Here is an 18,780-nt window from a genome sequence, read left to right as displayed (position 1 = left end):
AGCAAAATGGCGGAGGGGTGGGGACAGGGACAGTGAGGGAAGAAGGAAAAGTATAAGGATGCAATCTCACCATTTGTATCAGTAAGTACCTGCGGTTTGATTCTTCTGGATCTCTTGGAATTACCCAAATGAAAGATGGAACATTGGGACATTTGTTCACTGACTCCTGACCCCATCAGTTGAGGATTGCCCTTGGAAGCTGTAACTGTTTCCACATTTCTAGGCCATGGCTGTGTGCTGGCTGAGCAAGCTCCTTTTTTTTTTTTTTTGAGACAGAGTTTCGCTCTTGTTACCCAGGCTGGAATGCAATGGCACGATCTCAGCTCACCGCAACCTCCGCCTCCCGGGTTCAGGCAATTCTCCTGCCTCAGCCTCCTGAGCAGCTGGGATTAAAGGCACGCACCACCGTGCTCAGCTAATTTTTGTATTTTTAGTAGAGACGGGGTTTCACCATGTTGACCAGGATGGTCTCGATCTCTTGACCTCGTGATCCACCCGCCTTGGCCTCCCAAAGTGCTGGGATTACAGGTGTGAGCCACCGTGCCTGGCCACAGGCTCCTTTATCTTCTGAGAAGGCCCTGGTAGAGATACACCAAGAAACCTGTGACTTGCACTTGAGGTGGAAAGAGTCTGAGCCCACAAAGAACTGCTTACCACATCTGTGGCTGAAATAAGAAATGGGCCAGTGGGCGACACGAAGGTAATCGCTAGTCCACCTCTTACCCTGCTCAGATCTTCTTGTCCCTCCCTATATGGTGGCCATAATCTCTATAAACCTTTGTACAGAGAAGTGATGGAATGAACTGTGGTACCTGCTATTATAACTGGTCCCAAGCTCCACATGATATTTGTCGGTTCTCTCATCCACCACCCATTCTCAATTTCCCTATTGTTGACTAGTATTATCTGATCTATTAGTAATTTATTTGCCTGATGGGGGATCCCAGACTTTCATCTCAGAGGGTCTGGCCTTGGGTTGCCTTGCCTTTGTCGGGCTGTGATGGCTGCATTTGCTTGTTCCCTGTTTTCACTAGACATAAAACATATGGCGGTACCCCAGTGGATGCCCTGAGTTCCGGACATATTCTTCCATGTCCCTTTCTGTAGCAGCAAGTGTAGTTTCTCTTGATAATAAGAGGTGACTAACTTTACCAGTATTATAACTCTTTTCTTTTCCTGCTGGTCCACCCACGTAAGGAAAAAAGACCAGTTACAGTATCAGGTTTTATGGAACCCTTATGTGTCACTAGGAGTAGTGTTCCCGCTTCCTACTTTACCCAGCAGAGCCTAAGGTAGAAGGAAAGGGAAGCACATGTGGATTATTTGTAGTGATAGTGACAAGAGCCAATTCTTTTTCCATTTCTTGGCTTCTAGACGTGTATATTTTAGCTATTGGGGACATAGCTTGATATACTAGTTCAATGCTGATGGTGCATTATGAAAACTAGTTTTCCCATTCTATAGGATGAACTCATGCTTTAGTGAAGCCATAAATAGGCCATTCCAATATGGTACCTTAGTACTATATTAGTTTCCTAGAGCTGCTATAACAGAGTATCAAAAACCTGGGGGCTTAGCATGGCAGACATTTATTGTCTCACAGTTCTAAAGGCCAGAAGTCTGAGATCAAGGTGTCGGCAGAATTGGTTCCTTCTGAGGGCTGGGAAGGAAATTCTGTCTCATGCCTCCTTCCTAGTTTCTGGTGATTTGCCAGCAATTGTTGATGTCACTTGGTTTGCGACAGTGTAACCACAATCTTTATGTTCTCCCTGTGTCTCTGTCCCTGGGTCTGAATGTCTTCTTTTAATTTATTTTAAAAGATAAGGTTTCATTCTGTTGCCCAGACTGAAATGCAGTGGTGTGATCATAGCTTACTGTAGCCTCGAACTCCTGGGCTCAAGTGATCCTCTCACATCAGCCTCCTAAGTAGTTAGGACTACAGTTTCATGCCAACATGCCCAGCTAATTTTTCAAAAATGTTTTGTAGAAATGGGGTCTAGGTATGTTGCTAAGGCTGGTCTTGAACTCCTGGCCTCAAACAATCCCCCCACCTTTGCCTCCCAAAATGCTGCAATTGTAGGCATAAGGCATAGTGCCCAGTCCGAATGTTCCCTTTTTATAAGGACATAGTCAAAATGGATTAAGGTTTGCCTTGATGATTTCATCTTAACAAATTATATCTGGAACTACCCTGCTTCCAATTAAGGTCACAATCTGAAGTCCTCGGGGTTAGGATTTCAGAATCTGAAGAATTCGGAGTATGACTTTATTAGAGTCACAACTTAACCCGTAACGGTATCGGAGCACTTACTTTCTTTTTTTTTTTTTTTATTTTTGAGACAGAGTTTTGCTCTTGTTGCTTAAGCTGGAGTGCAATGGCACGATCTTGGCTCACCACAACCTCTGCCTCCTGGGTTCAAGTGATTCTCCTACCTCAGCTTCCTGAGTAGCTGGGATTACAGGCATGCACCACCACGTGTGGCTAGTTTTGGATTCTTAGTAGAGACAGGGTTTCTCCCTGTTGGTCAGGCTGGTCTCGAACTTCTGACCTCAGGTGATCACCCACCTCAGCCTCCCAAAATGCTGGGATTATAGGCATGACCCATGGCGCCCGGCAGACGACTTACTTTCAAGAAATAGGTAGAACCAGTGAATTTTATGATCATGTACTTATTTCTCAGTCAAATGGGTCCCTTGGCTCAAGGCAATCTTATGCAGGATCCCATGGGTGTGAACCAGGTATTCTGTCAGTATTCAGAGTGATGCTGGCACATCTACTGCAGAGAGAGTAGGTATCATTTCCATCAAGGTGGACAGGATCCAATGCAGTTTACTAGTCACCAAGAAGCTGGTTGTTTTTACTTAGGATTGTGCCACACTGAGAACCTCGTGTCAATCTGCTACTGACAGGGTGGTTATTTCGCAAAAATGGTGGCTAGACCAGTTTAGAGGATGAGAGGCAGTCCATGCTGTTGGCCCCATCTATAGCCACCAGCCCCGATAGCATGGCTGTTCTGATGATGAGACCACTGTGCAAACACTTGGGTGATGAAGGACACCCACTGGACGATCCATCAGACAAATTGTCCTGTCCACCTGGTTGTTTCCTGTCTTGCCTGTCGTGGATGTTCCCTAGTGGGTATTGACAAAAGACGCAAGACTCCTCACATTTTTTCTCATTTCCAGCAGGTCTATCCGCAAGCCTCTTCTTTAAATCTCTATGTCTGCAATAATTTAATCCTGTTCCTATCAGCCAAATTATTTGCCCAGGAGTATATTCTAAGCTTGGACGACCTTTCCTCCATATGAAGTAGATGATCTGCTGTTCTACTCGCAGCTCAGCCCACTGAAGTCCCCTGTTGTGGTGTTCTGGGGAGCGACCATCTATTTTCAGGACATACCAACATATTAAGCCAACCTATCTGTGAATCAGAACCGGATGTTTGTTTTTTTTCTCTATGGGCTGCTTTTGGGGAGCTCACCATAAGGCCATAGATGGGCATTGAGATAGAAAGCCTTGGTGAAACTGAGTAGGTGACTCTGGCCTGCTGTTTATGTTATTTTTGCCTTTCGACCAGCTTGGGCCTTGTCCTGGGATGGTTTGCTGCTGCATCCGCTAGAACCTGTGATCTGACAACACTCAGATAGTGATGGATTGTTCTGGTTACATACCTGATGTTACAAGGTCAGGTGCGCAGTCTCTACTGGCCCAGTAGCACAACAGGAGCTGCTTTTCAAACGATAAGTCATTCTCTAGTGGAGAAAACATGACCTTGTTCCAGAATGCTAGGGAGCCTGTGTAATGAATCTGTCATTGAGGCGTGCCAGAGGGTCGGCCTTGATTTGCCATGGTTGTCTCTGGCATTGTAGATCTGCCAGATGATATGGCCAAGTGCTGGATGCTTGCTTGGTTTTGCACTGTAGTTGCTTTCAGCTTTCTGCTGGGCCAATACATGAATTTTTCTTATTATAGAAATCAAGCAAAACTCAAGTATGTTAGCCATCTATCTCTTACCTAGAAACATAATAGTCTATTTGTCACAGCCACAGATCCCTGGACTCTGTTTCTACTCCAGCTGTGCTGTCCATTGCAGCAATTACTTTCAGCATGCCATTGACAAGGTGATTAAGCGCTGGCCCTGGCCTAGGCCATTCTGGATTTCTATGGATGCTATTCTATAGCAGCATCTTCTCCTGTCAACCCTGGCCTACAGAGGTCGGCCACCACTGCGCAGCTTTAAGATGCTGGTGTCCCCCTTTCTAGACATTCCTTGTTGTCTTAGTGTAGGCAATATCCTTTGTCCCTTCTAGGGTGATCTTAGGTAATAAATCCAGTCTAACTTTCCCAGCTCCTAAAGATCGCAGTTTTTTTTTTTTTGAGAAGGAGTTTCGCTCTTGTTACCCAGGCTAGAGTGCAATGGCAGGATCTCGGCTCACCACAACCTCTGCCTCCTGGGTTCAGGCAATTCTCCTGCCTCAGCCTCCTGAGTAGCTGGGATTACAGGCACGCGCCACCATGCCCAGCTAATTTTTTGTATCTTTAGTAGAGATGGGGTTTCACCATGTTGACCAGGATGGTCTCGATCTCTTGACCTCGTGATCCACCCTCCTAGGCCTCCCAAAGTGCTGGGATTACAGGCTTGAGCCACCGTGCCCGGCCCTTTTTTTTTTCTTTTGAGATGGAGTTTTGCTCTTGTCACCCAGGCTGGAGTGCAGTGATGGGATCTTGGCTCACTGCAACCTCTGCCTCCATAGTTCAAGCGATTCTCTTGCCTCAGCCTCCTAAGTAGCTGGGATTACAGGCATGCACCATCACGCCCGGCTAATTTTGTATTTTTAGTAGAGATGGAGTTTCACTATATTGGTCAGGCTGGTCTCAAACTCCTGAGCTCAGGTGATCCGCCTACCTCGGCTTCCAAAAGTACTGGGATTACAGGTGTGAGCCATTGTGCTGGCCCCTAAAGACTGCTAATCATCATCACGTTCAGACTTCAAGAAGCCATCCCAGTGGTACTTGCCGGAATGTTAAATCCCAAATCATGAGTGTGCTCCCATGTCAGTATGCCCTACCCTGTCCAACCATATATTCTGTACTCCCTCTCTTCCCAGCCTCCTCAAGATCTACTTTCAAACATGTCCTGAGTCCTGCTTGTACTTATTAGCCATGTGCTGCAACTCTTTTGGTGAGGAAACCATTTCCTCCAGGAGTAGGAAGACGTATGGAGACAATTGGGGAGGTGGAAGTGGGGGCAGGAGAGAACTGACTAGTAAAACGATCATGCAAGGATATGCCTTAGGTGGACCCATTGACATATTCTCACCTCGGATCTCAAAATCCTATCCCATCCATATCAAGCCCCTACCTTTAGCAAGGAAAATTCTGCCATGAGACCACCCAGAAGGCTGTTGAGTAATGAAGGCAAGAATTGACAGTAAGCAGGACTAGGTACTAGGCAGTGAGAATGGAGAGCAAGTGACAGATGGGGAGTATTTGTGGGAGATAGAATTGACGGGATATAGAGAAAGGAGTATAGTTTCAGGCTTACTTAGCTAAGCGAATGGAAATATTATTTACTGAGATGGGGAAGTAGTAAAATGAGCAGGTATGGAGGGAATTAGCATTATTATTATTTTTGAGACAGTCTCGCTCTGTCGCCCAGGCTGGGGTGCAGTGGTGTGATCCCTGCTTATTGCAGCCTTGGCCTCCTAGGCTCAGGTAGTCCTTCCACCACAGTCTTCTAAGTAGCTGGGACTACAGGCATGTGCAATCACACCCAACTAATTTTTAAATTTTTTGTTTGTTTGTTTTTTGAGACAGAGTCTCACTTTGTTGCCCAGGCTGGAGTGCAGTGATGCGATCTCGGCTCACTTCATTCTCTGCCTCCTAGGTTCAAGCGATTCTCCTGTCTCAGCCTCCTGAGTAGCTTTACAGGCACATGCTACCACACCCAGCTGATTTTTGTATCTTTAGTAGAGACGGGGTTTCATCATGTTGTCCAGGCTGATCTTGAACTCCTAACTTCAAGGGATACACCTGCCTTGGCCTCCCAAAGTGCTGAGATTACAGGTGTGAGCTACCACACCCGGCCTAATTTTTAAATTTTTTTGTAGTGATGAGGTCTCACTATGTTTCCCAGGTTGGTCTTAAGCTCCTGGGCTCAAGAAATCCTTCCTTCTTGGCTTCCCAAAGTGTTGGGATTACAGGCATGAGCCATTGTGCCTGGTAGGAATTCTTTTTTATTTAAAAAAAAAAATTTTTTTTTTGAGGCGGAGTTTTACTCTTGTTACCCAGGCTGGAGTGCAATGGCGTGATCTCGGCTCACCACAACCTCTGCCTCCTGGGTTCAGGCAATTCTCCTGTCTCAGCCTCCTGAGTAGCTGGGATTACAGGCAGGCGCCACCATGCCCAGCTAATTTTTTTTGTATTTTTAGTAGAGACAGGGTTTCACCATGTTGACCAGGATGGTCTCGATCTGTTGACTTCGTGATCCACCCACCTCGGCCTCCCAAAGTCCTGGGATTACAGGTGTGAGCCACCGCGCCTGGCCAGGAATTCTTTTTTTTTTTTTTTTGAGACGGAGTTTCGCTCTTGTTACCCAGGCTGGAGTGCAATGGCGCGATCTCGGCTCACCACAACCTCCGCCCCCTGGGTTCAGGCAATTCTCCTGCCTCAGCCTCCTGAGTAGCTGGGATTACAGGCACACGCCACCGTGCCCAGCTAATTTTTTGTAATTTTTAGTAGAGACGGGGTTTCACCATGTTGACCAGGATGGTCTCGATCTGCCGACCTCGTGATCCACCTGCCTCGGCCTCCCAAAGTCCTGGGATTACAGGATTGAGCCACCGCGCCCGGCCAGGAATTCTTATTAAAATCTTGAGTTTGAGATTTCCTTGAAGCATTTATTACCATGTAGAGATATCCTAAAGAGTTGAATACACAGGTGTGAAACTTGGGAAGGTCAGGGGAGAGAGAGATTATGGTTAGAGATACAGATTTGAGAATGAAGAGCTTGTTGATGGTTCTTGAGATCATAGCACTGAGATGACCAAGGGATGGGATACAGAAATTAGAATTTGAGAGAGGTTATTTACTAAAATGTCCACAAAAAGAAAAAAGAAGGCCGGGCATGGTGGCTCAAGCCTGTAATCCCAGCACTTTGGGAGGCCGAGACGGGTGGATCACGAGGTCGAGACGGGTGGATCACGAGGTCGAGAGATTGAGACCATCCTGGTCAACATGGTGAAACCCCGTCTCTACTAAAAATACAAAAAATTAGCTGGGCATGGTGGCGCGTGCCTGTAATCCCAGCTACTCGGGAGGCTGAGGCAGGAGAATTGCCTGAACCCAGGAGGCGGAGGTTGTGGTGAGCCGAGATCCTGCCATTTCACTCCAGCCTGGGTAACAAGACCGAAACTCCGTCTCAAAAAAAAAGAAAAGAGAAAAAGAATTTGAGGGGTTGAGGAAGCTAAAATGTATAGAAAAGAGGGCCAGAGAGGAAGTGGCTATGCAGAGAAAAAAATCCAGAAATCTGAAGTGGGTGTTCTTGAGTCTTTGCCTGAATATCAATCTGTACTTTACAGGGGGAAACTACATGATATTGGGAAAATAACAGCTTTCAAGGGAAAGGCAGTTTATAGGGAAGCTGTAAATCAAACAATTCTCAGAGTTCATTCAGGGCCAAGAATTGTCTGCTGAATATGTTGGACTTCAGTAGGGATTCCAGAAGAGGTATGCCTTAATAATAGGCCTAAACTAATCCTAGAAGAAAGGCAAATCTAGAGTGTTTTCTTTTTTTTTTTAGACGGAGTTTCGCTCTTGTTACCCAGGCTGGAGTGCAATGGCACGATCTCGGCTCACTGCAACCTCCGCCTTCTGGGTTCAAGCAATTCTCCTGCCTCACCCTCCCGAGTAGCTGGTATTACAGGCACGCGCCACCATGCCCAGATAATTTTTGTATTTTCAGTAGAGACGGGGTTTCACCATGTTGACCAGGATGGTCTTGATCTCTTGACCTCGTGATCCACCCGCCTCGGCCTCCCAAAGTGCTGGGATTATAGGCGTGAGGCACTGTGCCCAGCCTAGAGTGTTTTCTATAAAACTTAATAACCCACAAAATAATCAGACTGAACCATAAGTAACTCAACATGCGTGTAGGCATCATTACATGCAACATTCTTTCAAACAATGCAACAAAATAAAAAATGTAAAATTTACAATGTGTGGTATCCAATAAAAAATCTCTATACATAGGAAGAACTAGGAAATGTAACCCATAGCTGACAAGAAAATCAGTGAATAGAAACAGACCCCAAAATGAGAGTAATGATGAATTTAGCAGACAAAGGTCTTAAAGCAACTTTGATAAATAATGTTCAACATGCTGAAAACTTAACAGAAAACATGACATTTTGAGAAGAGAGGTGAAAAAATATAAAAGAGAAGCAAAGTTGTTAAAACATACAATGGCTGAAATAAAAATTAACTGGACAGGATTAATAGCAGATTAGTATTACAGAAGAGAAAACCAGTAAACTTTAAGATTAAGCAATAGGTTCTATCCAAAATGAAATACAGGGGGGGAAAAAAAAGGCTGGGAAAATGGCCTCTAAAACCACATTAAATCATCTAAAGGCAGGATGCAATGGCTCATGCCTGTAATCCCAGCACTTTGGGAGGCCAAGGCGGGTGGATCACCTGAGGTCAGGAGTTCGAGACCAGCCTGGCCAACACGGTGAAACCCCGTCTCTACTAAAAATACAAAAATTAGCTGGTCGTGGTGGCTTATGCCTGTAATACCAGCTACACAGGAGGCTGAGGCAGAATTGTTTGAACCCTAGAGGCAGAGGTGGCAGCGAGTTGAGATTGTGCCATTGCACTCCGGCTTGAGCGGCAGAGCAAGACTGTTTAAAAAGAAACAAACAAATAAAAGACCCACACACATTAAAAACCAACACAAAAACAAAAAAACATGTAATAGAGTACCAGAAGCAGAAGAGAGTGTGGGAGACAATAAATATGTGAACAAAAAAATGTTAAAAATTTTTTACAAATTTGACAGCTAAAAACTATAGCTTCAAGGAGCTCAACTAACTTTAAGCAGAATAAATACAAATTAAATCATATCAAGTCATAACACGAGAAACCAAAAGGCTAAAGAGAAAATCTTACTGTAGCAAGAATAAAAGGATATTCGGGGAAGAAAAAAATATAAAAAAAATATGGACATCACATCAGCAACTACACAAGGCAGAAGACAATGGATGACTCCCGGAAAGCACTCTAAGAAAAAACAGCACAGGGCAGGTGCAGTGGCTCACACCTGTACACCTGTAATCCCAGCACTTTGGGAGGTTGAGGCAGGTGGATCACTTGAGATCAGGAGTTCGAGACCAGCCTGTCTATCATGATGAAACCTCTTCTCTACTAAACATACAAAAATTAGTTGGACATGGTGGCACATGCCTGTAATCCCAGCTACTTGAGGCGGAGGCAGGAGAATCACTTGAACCCAGGAGGCGGAAGTTTCAGTGAGCCGAGATCAAACCACTGAACTCCAGCCTGGGTGACAGAACAAGAGTATAAATAAATAAACAGAAAAAAAACAAACCACCAATCAACACAGAATTCCTAGCAAAAATATTTTTCAACAATAAGAATCAATCAAAAAATGTTTAGACAAGTGAAAGCTCAAAAAATTTACTGCCACACAAAAAACGAATTTCTTCAGGCAAAAGAAAAATGATAATAGATAGAAACTTGGAATGAAGTTTATTAGAAATTATAAATATTTGGGTTAATATAACACTTATTTTCTGTAGTTTTAAAATTAACTGTTTAAATAAAAAATATGATAGGATTTACAATATATGAGGTAAAATGTATAACCACAATAGCATAAAAGTTGAGAGGGGAAAATATAACATATAGTAGTAGCTTTATATATAAAGTGGTATAATTATTTGAAGGTAGACTCTTATAAGTTAAGGATATATATTATGAACCTCAGAGCTACTTTTGCAAATTAAACCAAAAAGCTATAGCTATAAGACAATATTGAAGAGAAATATAAATCATAAAAATTTTTATTACTTTATTCCGTAAGAGACCTAGAAAAAAACCTTGAGACCAGCCTGGCCAACAGAATGAAACCCCGTCTCTACTAAAAATACAACAATTAGCTGGGTGTGGTGGCAGGTGCCTGTAATCCCAGCCACTCCGGAGGCTGAGGCAGGAGAATTGCTTGAACCTGGGAGGCGGAGGTTGCAGTGAGCCAAGGATCTTCTTACTGGCCTCCAGCCTGGGTGACAGGGCAAAACTCCATCTCAAAAAAAAAAAAAAAAAAGAAACCTATTTAAAAAACCCCAAATAATAGGTAGGAAAACAAAAACAAATAGCAAGATTTAAAATAACCATATCAAATATTGCTTTGAATATAAATATTCTAAACAGCTCAACTAATGTAGCAGAGACTGCAAAACTAAATACAAAAGAACTCAACTACGCTGCCTACAACATCCATACTTTAAATATAGACCCAAATGGGTGGTCTCTTCATCTCTGATAAAGCAAGGACATCTCCATCCTAGTAGGTAGACCATGAGGTCTAAAAATATATAAATAAGTATATACATAAAAGCAAAAGGATGAAATAAGATACATTATGTAAACAATAAACAAAAGAAAGCTGGAGAACCTATGTCAGTGTCAGAGAAAGTAAATTTCATAAGAGGAAATATTTCTAGGGATCAAAAGGGTCATTACATAATAATAAAAGGTATAATTCATTAAGAATAACAATTTGTGTATACTTCTAATAACAGCTCCAAATGATATGAAGCAAAATCCAAATTGGCAGGAAGAAATGGATAAACTCAAAATTATAGTTGGAAGTTTCAAAACTCCTCTTTCAGCAATTGATTAAGTAGATGGGAAATTCATAATGATCGAGAATACAAGATTGACGTAACTGATAGTTATAGAACACTTCATACACAAAATGTAAAAAAGCGACATCCTGTATTGCCTAGATGCAATTTCAGATTACTGTATTTAGCTTCTATGAGCCTGTTAACTTTTTAATAAAAAGAGGAAAATACTTTTCTCAAAGAATTGTTAAGAACGAACCGGATAAAGAATGCATGACAAGCACAGTACCTAGTATCTACATCCTAAATTTATATTTAATAAACAAGTAGATTTCAAAGTGCAGTTTACAAGAGGTTTTACTAGGCAGCCCAGTTCTCCTGGCTGCAGGCGATAGATCACGCCTTCCTAATCAGCTGGCGCATTCCCTGACTTTTGGGGAAACAGCGGTCCAAAATCGCGTCTAGCGTTAGCAAAAGCACCTGGTCTCTGTCTCCCCGCCACAAAAAAGGAGCACAGTAACTCTGGCGCAGGCAACTCCAGTAGGGGGCGTGTTTTTAAAAAAAATCCCTCGAAAGGGCCAATCAGAGGCGGCAGCCTGAGTGCGCAGGCGCGGATTGGTCCACAGCTGCTTATAGTGACCAATAGCCCAGAAGCAAACGAATCAGGTACAGGTGGCGTCCGCGGGCAGTTTGAATTAGATTCTGGGCTCCACTCCGTGGAGGCAGCACCAGAACTGGACTCTCCGAGAGGTTGTTTTCCCTTCCCCGATCGTACGGTGAGCGTCCAGACTGGGTCTGGATCCTGGCCCTGGCGGCGGGCAGGGGGCGCCGGGCGGCGTAGGGTGCCCGCGGATACTGGGCGGGGAGGTCTGTGGGCTCATGCTCCCGGCCCTGTAGGTGCCGGGGACTGCCCCCTCCCACCCGACCGGACGGGAGAGTCGGCCCGGGAATGTGGTTCGTAGTGGGGTGTCGGCGCCTCTCTGCTCCGGGTCGAACTGGTCTCGCATTAGTGTCCCAGACTCTACTCGGTGACGAACTCGCACTTTAGGGGATCATTTTTTTTTTTTTTCCCCCGTAAGATAAAAGAACTGGAGATGACTGGGTATTTTCCAAGCCGCCTTCGCAGTCCCGTAACCAGCCTTATTGAAATTCGGGCCCCGGCCCTTCGTTTTATTGAGGAGATGTAAGCTTGGGTTTTGATCTGGGCGGCGATGTGGGGTGCCCATGGTTAGTTACGCGAGCATTTCTCTATGCCCTCTCTTCTTCCTCCGGTCCACATTTTTAAAAAAAAAAAAATAGCGCTAGGGTCTCCCTATGTTAACTAGGCTGGTCTCGAACTCCTGGGCTCAAGGGATCCTCCTGCTTCGGCCTCTCCAAGTACCAAGATTACAAGCGTGAGCCACTATGCCCGCCCCTCCCGTCCACATTTATTTGGACGCGCTTGTGTGCCCTGCTCTGCTGTGTAATGAGGACCCAGAAATAAATGGTAAGGGTCGTGTCCTTGAGAAGTCTGATTAGAAGAGAAGGCAGGGTTACCATTCTCAGACCCAGCCTTGGTGCAATGCACGGGGACTCTGGCTTTGTTGGAGGAGATGGCGAATTCTGACAATGGGAAAGAAGTGGTGGGTGGAGGTGGGGCTGGAGGAGGTCACACACAAGTTTCCTTGGGGACTTTGAGGGATTGGGTAGCTCGGGCATGAAGAGTGCCCTCCACGTATTTAAGATACAAAGATACAGCATTTTCTGGAAAGGACAATAGTCCTGCAAATTCTCCATGCAGGAAGCTTCATCCAGGGCTTTTCTTCACTCTCTACCTGTATTAAAGTAAACTTCTGAGGGTTATTTTTTGTTGTTGTTCTTTTGCCCCAGTGGCCCAGTACAGGTGGCTGGTAGCTGCCGTCTTAATGGGTCAAAATCTACTCTAATCACAGTTAGCTTGGGTCTACGTCTATATTGCTCCATATCTTAGACTTTGGAATGGAAAAGCATTTAGCTTGCCAGTCTTCTTTATGTTTATTCCCCTCAATTTCTAATCATCTTTCTAAATTGCTCCTTTTTATGTTCTGTTGGCTATGGCATCTTGATGTAATGATTTCAGTGGCTGGCTGAATTGTTCAGGGCAATTACAGTTGTGTGTTTCTGGCGTACAGTTCTTTGACTCATGACAAACTAGCTTGGAATGGAGGATGTTGAGACAGGGTCAACTCTCCTTTGTTGGTTGAGAGGCATGTGACTCCTTTCAATAGTTTTGGGCTAAATGTGAGTGTAGTATAAGATGTGGTATTCCAAGAACTGAGAGCTAGGAAAAAAAAATTAAACTGGTAGTGAAACAGCTATCCAAGGCTTTGATATCCAACTTATATGTTGTCCAAGACCTTTGCTTTTCCCTCTTAATTTTTTTTTTTGAGACGGAGTTTCGCTTTTGTTACCCAGTCTGGAGTGCAATGGCGCCATCTTGGCTCACTGCAATCTCCGCCTCCTGGGTCCAGGCAATTCTCCTGCCTCAGCCTCCCGAGTAGCTGGGACTACAGGCATGTGCCACCATGCCCAGCTAATTTTTTGTATTTTTAGTAGAGATGGGTTTTCACCATGTTGACCAGGATGGTCTCGATCTCTTGACCTTGTGATCCACCGGCCTTGGCCTCCCAAAGTGCTGGGATTACAGGCTTGAGCCACTATGCCAGGCCCCCCTCTTAATTTTTTTAATTGTTCTTAGTACTTTCATCAACTGCTTATTGTTTTGGTAAAAAGTTTCATTGATAAAATCAATTGAAAAAAAGCATTAAAATGGCTGTGAACTTTATTTAGTAAAAAACAAATACTAAACCTCTTGCCTAAGTAACTGGAAAATGAATGATTTTTCTTTTATTTATGTTCTGAAGGCTAAAATAAAGGACAGCTGCCATACTTTTCTCCCAGATGATTTCTATTTCCTAAGATGTGGCTGAGAAGGAGGTAGGCCACTTCACCCTATGTACCATAGGCTGAAATATACAATGAAAAAGTGTTTTTAAAAGGTATATAGTTGCTAACATATAGAAAGCTTACCAGGAGATACTGTTTCTTTCTTTCTTTCTTTTTTTTTTTTAAAATGGAAACAAGCTCTTGGAATTAATCATTTATCACAAAGTGAACAATTTCAATTCTTAAACGTATAATTATCACTTTTCTTCATACTAACTCAAAATGAGTAAAGAGAATTTTATTCAAACTTTACAAATATCATTGACTTTTAGCCTGAGATTAAGCAAGAGAAAGTTCGGCGTGAAGGTAGACTTCGTCGCCCAGTTAAGCATCTGACAATAAAGCTGAGAATGAATATACATCACCAAACAAAGCATTCCGGGGAAGGCCGACGATGGATTGTGACGCCAACTGAACTTTAATTTGCTCTGGTCCACGTGATCGTCAGAGCCTAAAAGTTCCTATTTTTTTTTTTTTAACACCTATTATGCCATGAATTCATAGGGAATAGGTTCCAGCAGCTCAGCCTCCTTCCCATTGGTTCTCACAAAGTGTGCTTCTCTGGGTGGAGCAGGCTGTCGCTTCAGTTGGACCCAGGTACCTTTCTCTTTGGCTTCCTTCTTTTTCTGATCATTTTCCTTCACACGTTTTAGGAAGCTATCTCGGCTCCTAGAGTGCTTGATGTGCTCAATACGCACATAATTCTCTTGGCAAGAATCTTGCCCTTAACTTGTTTGTTTACAACAATGCCAACAGCATGCTGGGTAACATTGTAGACTCTTCCAGTTTTGCCATGATAACATTTGTGGGGCGTTCCTTTTTGAACAGTACCCATTCCCTTGATGTCTACAATATCACCTTTCTTATAGATTCACATATATGTGGCCAAAGGAACAACTCCATGTTTTCTAAAAGGCCTAGAGAACATGCATGGAGTGCCTGTCCTCTTTCCCTTTGTGTTCATCATTTTGGTGAGTTACTGGAAGATGGCGGTTCCCAAAAGTTCCTATTTTTTAATAATGATGGAAAAATATCTGCAAATGACCAATGTATGAAGGTGTGACCGGAGGCAAAATTTCAGTTCCATGTTTCTACAGCAGCTGCTTTAGGCAACCATTAAAAAACAACTCCTCAATCCTTATTGTTCAGCATGTACTTGACAACATGTGGCAGCATGCTGCAGTTTATGAAGTTGATAAATATCAGTACCTGTAATAAAATATAAAAATACTGAGTATCCCTTTTTCAAATATTAACTGTCTGAATGCTTCATTCATCCTTTGGTTTCAAACCCATACAATGCACTCATATTACATTGTAGATTTCGCATGGAGACAGAACACTGTACATCTGTCGGGGAAGGTGGGGTGCTGTGGGAATACCAAAGCACTTCGTCATAGAAAGTAAACGTTGAAGCAAAAATACTTTCTGAATATATACTATACATTATGTAAACACACATTCAGAATAAGAATCAACACAGGCCAAAATATTGTTTTTTAGGAAACCAGAATCTTCCTTCTTTTAAATCACACACTGAAGATGCTTTTTGTTAAGAAAAAGAATGGAGTCTGTTCCTGTATTTGCTTATGTGCTTAGATATCTAGGAAATGAGTAATTATTACATTCATTTGCTAACTGTTTTGTAGCAGGAGCGACCTCGGGAAAGGATCTCTCCGACACCTAATACAGGAGGAAGGAATTTATTTCAGCTGGGAGCAAGGTGGCATAGGTGCCTAACAGCCAAGTTCGTCTAACAAAGTGAGGTTCAGCCTTTGTATAGGCTTATACTTTAGATGTTACACGTGGAAGAATCTTAGGTTCATAGTTTTAGGACTCACATATGAAAGAAAAGGTTTCTGTTTATAGTTTCAGGAATTACATATGAAAGGGTTCGAGGACTCACATGTGAAAAGGTTTCTGGTTTGATCTTGTTTTAAATAAAAATAGTGCCTTCTGGAGAGTTTCCCCAAGGCCTAGCCTGTTGTTTTCGGGATGGAGATTCAGGAAGCGCCAGCTGGCCTGCTCTCTCTTTTATTGAGATACACAGTGGATGACAGAGGCGGAGGGAATCCCAAATGCCTGGGTCTCCTTCCTCAGTTTATCCTGTGCTTAGTTGGTTGGCTATTGCAAACACGGAATACAGAACTATTTCAGTCCCTGTTTTTCATTGAATACTAGTTAAGTAATATATAATTAATTCATCCTTATTATACCATATTAGTAATATAAATAGATTAGGTGAAGCAGTGAATTTCAAAATTTGTGCAGGGGAAACTAGTTGATAATTTGTTTCCAATAAGGCTAGTAGCAAATCATTACTACAAAGTTTGTCTAAGCTAGTAGTGAACCCCTGATTTAGCAGGCTGAATCAAAGTGTATAGTTAGGTAATTCTAATTCCTCTTTTACTGTGCAAATCTCGAATTTCCTATGTAAAAGAGAGTGCTGGCAGCATCAGAGCCCTGTAATAAGAGTATGAAATACTGGTTAGGATTTGAAATGCAGAGAGATTATATGAAGAAATGTGAAGGTCTTAATGATGGTATCACAGCAACGGCCTCAGAATTCCCTTAGTGAAACAGAAACTAAAATCATTATTCAATAATCTTCTGAGCCAAAAGCCTAAGTTGGAAGCAAGTGATTAAGACACAAAAGCAAAGATGCATTTTCTGTGACCATATGTGTGCTATAGCTGGCCTAGAGCCTGAACACCACCATTTTATACAAGACAAAGCTGTTTTTCAGAAATAAGTTGTAACGGCTGCCCCATTCTCCTCACAATGACTGCTAACCTTGGCTTCTGTAAATACAACTGCTAACTGCTCTGCAAAATGCCCACTATGGAAAACCGCTTACCTTTTCTTATCAGTAACTGCCCGAATTGCTGGCCTTTGCTTACCGGTAATGACCAGAATAAGCAGCCCAAGCTAATTCCATCCTAGCCTCTGTGACTTGTAATAAGTAACTAAGATCTGTGGATTCCACCACTGCCCAGACAATGTGTAAACTAATGCTTAACTTGACTTCTGTAAACCACTTAGGTAACGATCGAAGTGACAAGAAGTTCCCTAGCCCTTGGAATGTCTGGAGACCCCCACCGTCCTCTCTGCCTGGGAGGTGGTTTACGGAATCCCCTGGCCCTCAGAATGTCTGAATCCCTTCACCCCCACCCCTGCCCCACACTCTCACCCCAGAGGTGGTTTACGGGCATAACAATGTCTTGTTACCCTCCTTTCGGGGCCACGGGTTGGAGAGATGTGAGTCCTCCGTGGTCACTGGCAATAAAGACCCTGCAATTTGGCATGCTTTTGTCTTGGTGCAAATTTTATACTCAATCCAGATACTTCATATGCAAGAATTTCAAGCTTTATGTCAACATTCTGTACCAGCACCAGCCCCTCTGAAAGGAGAAAGTACAGTCATGACTGTCTATCCCTTTTCTTTTTTTTTTGAGAGGAAGTTTCGCTGTTGTTACCCAGACTGGAGTGCAATGGCACGATCTCGGCTCACTGCAACCTTCGCCTTCTGGGTTCAAGCAATTCTCCTGCCTCAGCCTCCGGAGTAGGTGGGACTACAGGCGCGCACCACCACGCCCAGCTAATTTTTGTATTTTTAGTAGAGACGGAGTTTCACCTCGTTGACCAGGATGGTCTCGATCTCTTGACCTTGTGATCCACCTGCCTCGGCCTCCCAAAGTGCTGGGATTACAGGCGTGAACCACTGCGCCCGGCCTGTCCATCCCTTTTCAAACGTTCCAGTCTTTGAAGGAGTGCCTTTCCAAATGCTTCCCGGTAGGCGGGGCTGAGTGTATCCAACAAGGAGTAGACCTTTCGTGTAGGGAGTCTGTAAATGATCATCCACCTGGTCAAAAGCATAGCCTACCACCTTAAGCCCCGCTTCAGTGAGCTCTAGGCAGGATCTGTTTCTCTCCTGTGTTTCCACATTGATATAGGCCACATCATCTGCACAGCGCAGGCTTTTCGGGACAAACGTTGTTAACAGCAAAGAGAACATCATTTACAATTGCTTCAGCTTCTAGCCTCATGTCTTTCATGTCAGTTCCTTCAAAACCATTGAGCTCTGAACCCTCTTCAAATCCTGCCATACTGCTTAGCCCCATGGGATTACAGTCTGTTTCCATTCTGCGCACCCTGTGTTCTCTTCTTCCTCCCTCCAGAGGTGACTGGAGCCGGCCGGGGCGCCCTCCCCTCCCACCCCCGGGAGATACTGTTTCTAAGGCCTTAGGAAGTAACCATCATTGTTATCCTCATTTTACAAAGGAGGGAAACAAGGCATAGAGCAGCTGAATAACTTGCTCAAGGTGATACACCTAAGTGGCTGAGCTAGAACTGAATCCCCTTTGAATCACTGAGGTTGTACTGTGTATGTCTTTCCTGGGCAGCCTCTGTCTGGAGCATGACTTTACCACCTTTCGAAATGATTTTAGTACTCACGTGGGATTCACTCTTTATTCATGCATGCATTAACTAAACAACGATAACTGCTTGGAAGGAGATGGGCTACCGGTGGCGTAACTATGATGAGAAACCATGGCCGGGTCAGGGATCTCAGAAAAGTTTCCCAGAGGAAGAGGGACAAAATGTGAGTGGTAATTAACGATTTGAAGAGGAAAAGAGGAGCATTTGCAAAATACCTTGTTGTGCATTTTCTTTGTTCGTTTATAGGACCTATTTCACCTGAACACTTTATGGCAAAATATATATTTTTTAACTTTTATTTTAGGTTCAGGGGTACACATGCAGGTTTGTTATATATAGACTCATGTCATAGGGGATTGTTGTACAGATTATTTTGTCACCCAGGTACTAAGTCTAATACCCAGTAGTTATTTTTTCTGCTACTCTTCCTCCTCCAACTTTCCACCCTCAAGGAGGCCTCTCTGTCTGTTGTTCCCTTCTTAATGTTCATTTGGTTTTCTGTACTTGCAT

General features: G+C 43.6%; 1 protein-coding gene and 1 pseudogene across 9 annotated transcripts in view; one reads left to right on the top strand and one right to left on the bottom strand.

Annotated features, from left to right (window-relative positions):
* The first annotated feature begins 11,525 nt into the window (after positions 1-11,525).
* Positions 11,526-18,780, top strand: part of CENPF (centromere protein F) — a 46,773-nt gene continuing 39,518 nt past the window's right edge. For all 9 annotated transcript variants that reach the window (XM_078356400.1, XM_078356393.1, XM_078356392.1 and 6 more), the window contains exon 1: positions 11,526-11,642. The gene's annotated coding sequence lies outside the window, so the exon portion shown is untranslated. The remainder of the gene's footprint in view (positions 11,643-18,780) is intronic.
* LOC100414959 (GSK3B-interacting protein pseudogene) lies at positions 17,396-17,977 on the bottom strand (annotated as a pseudogene).

Source organism: Callithrix jacchus, chromosome 19, assembly GCF_049354715.1.
Source record: "Callithrix jacchus isolate 240 chromosome 19, calJac240_pri, whole genome shotgun sequence".
Lineage (NCBI taxonomy): Eukaryota > Metazoa > Chordata > Mammalia > Primates > Cebidae > Callithrix > Callithrix jacchus.
The sequence above is the reverse complement of the archived record's forward strand: the minus strand, read 5'-3'. Positions and strand labels throughout refer to the sequence as shown.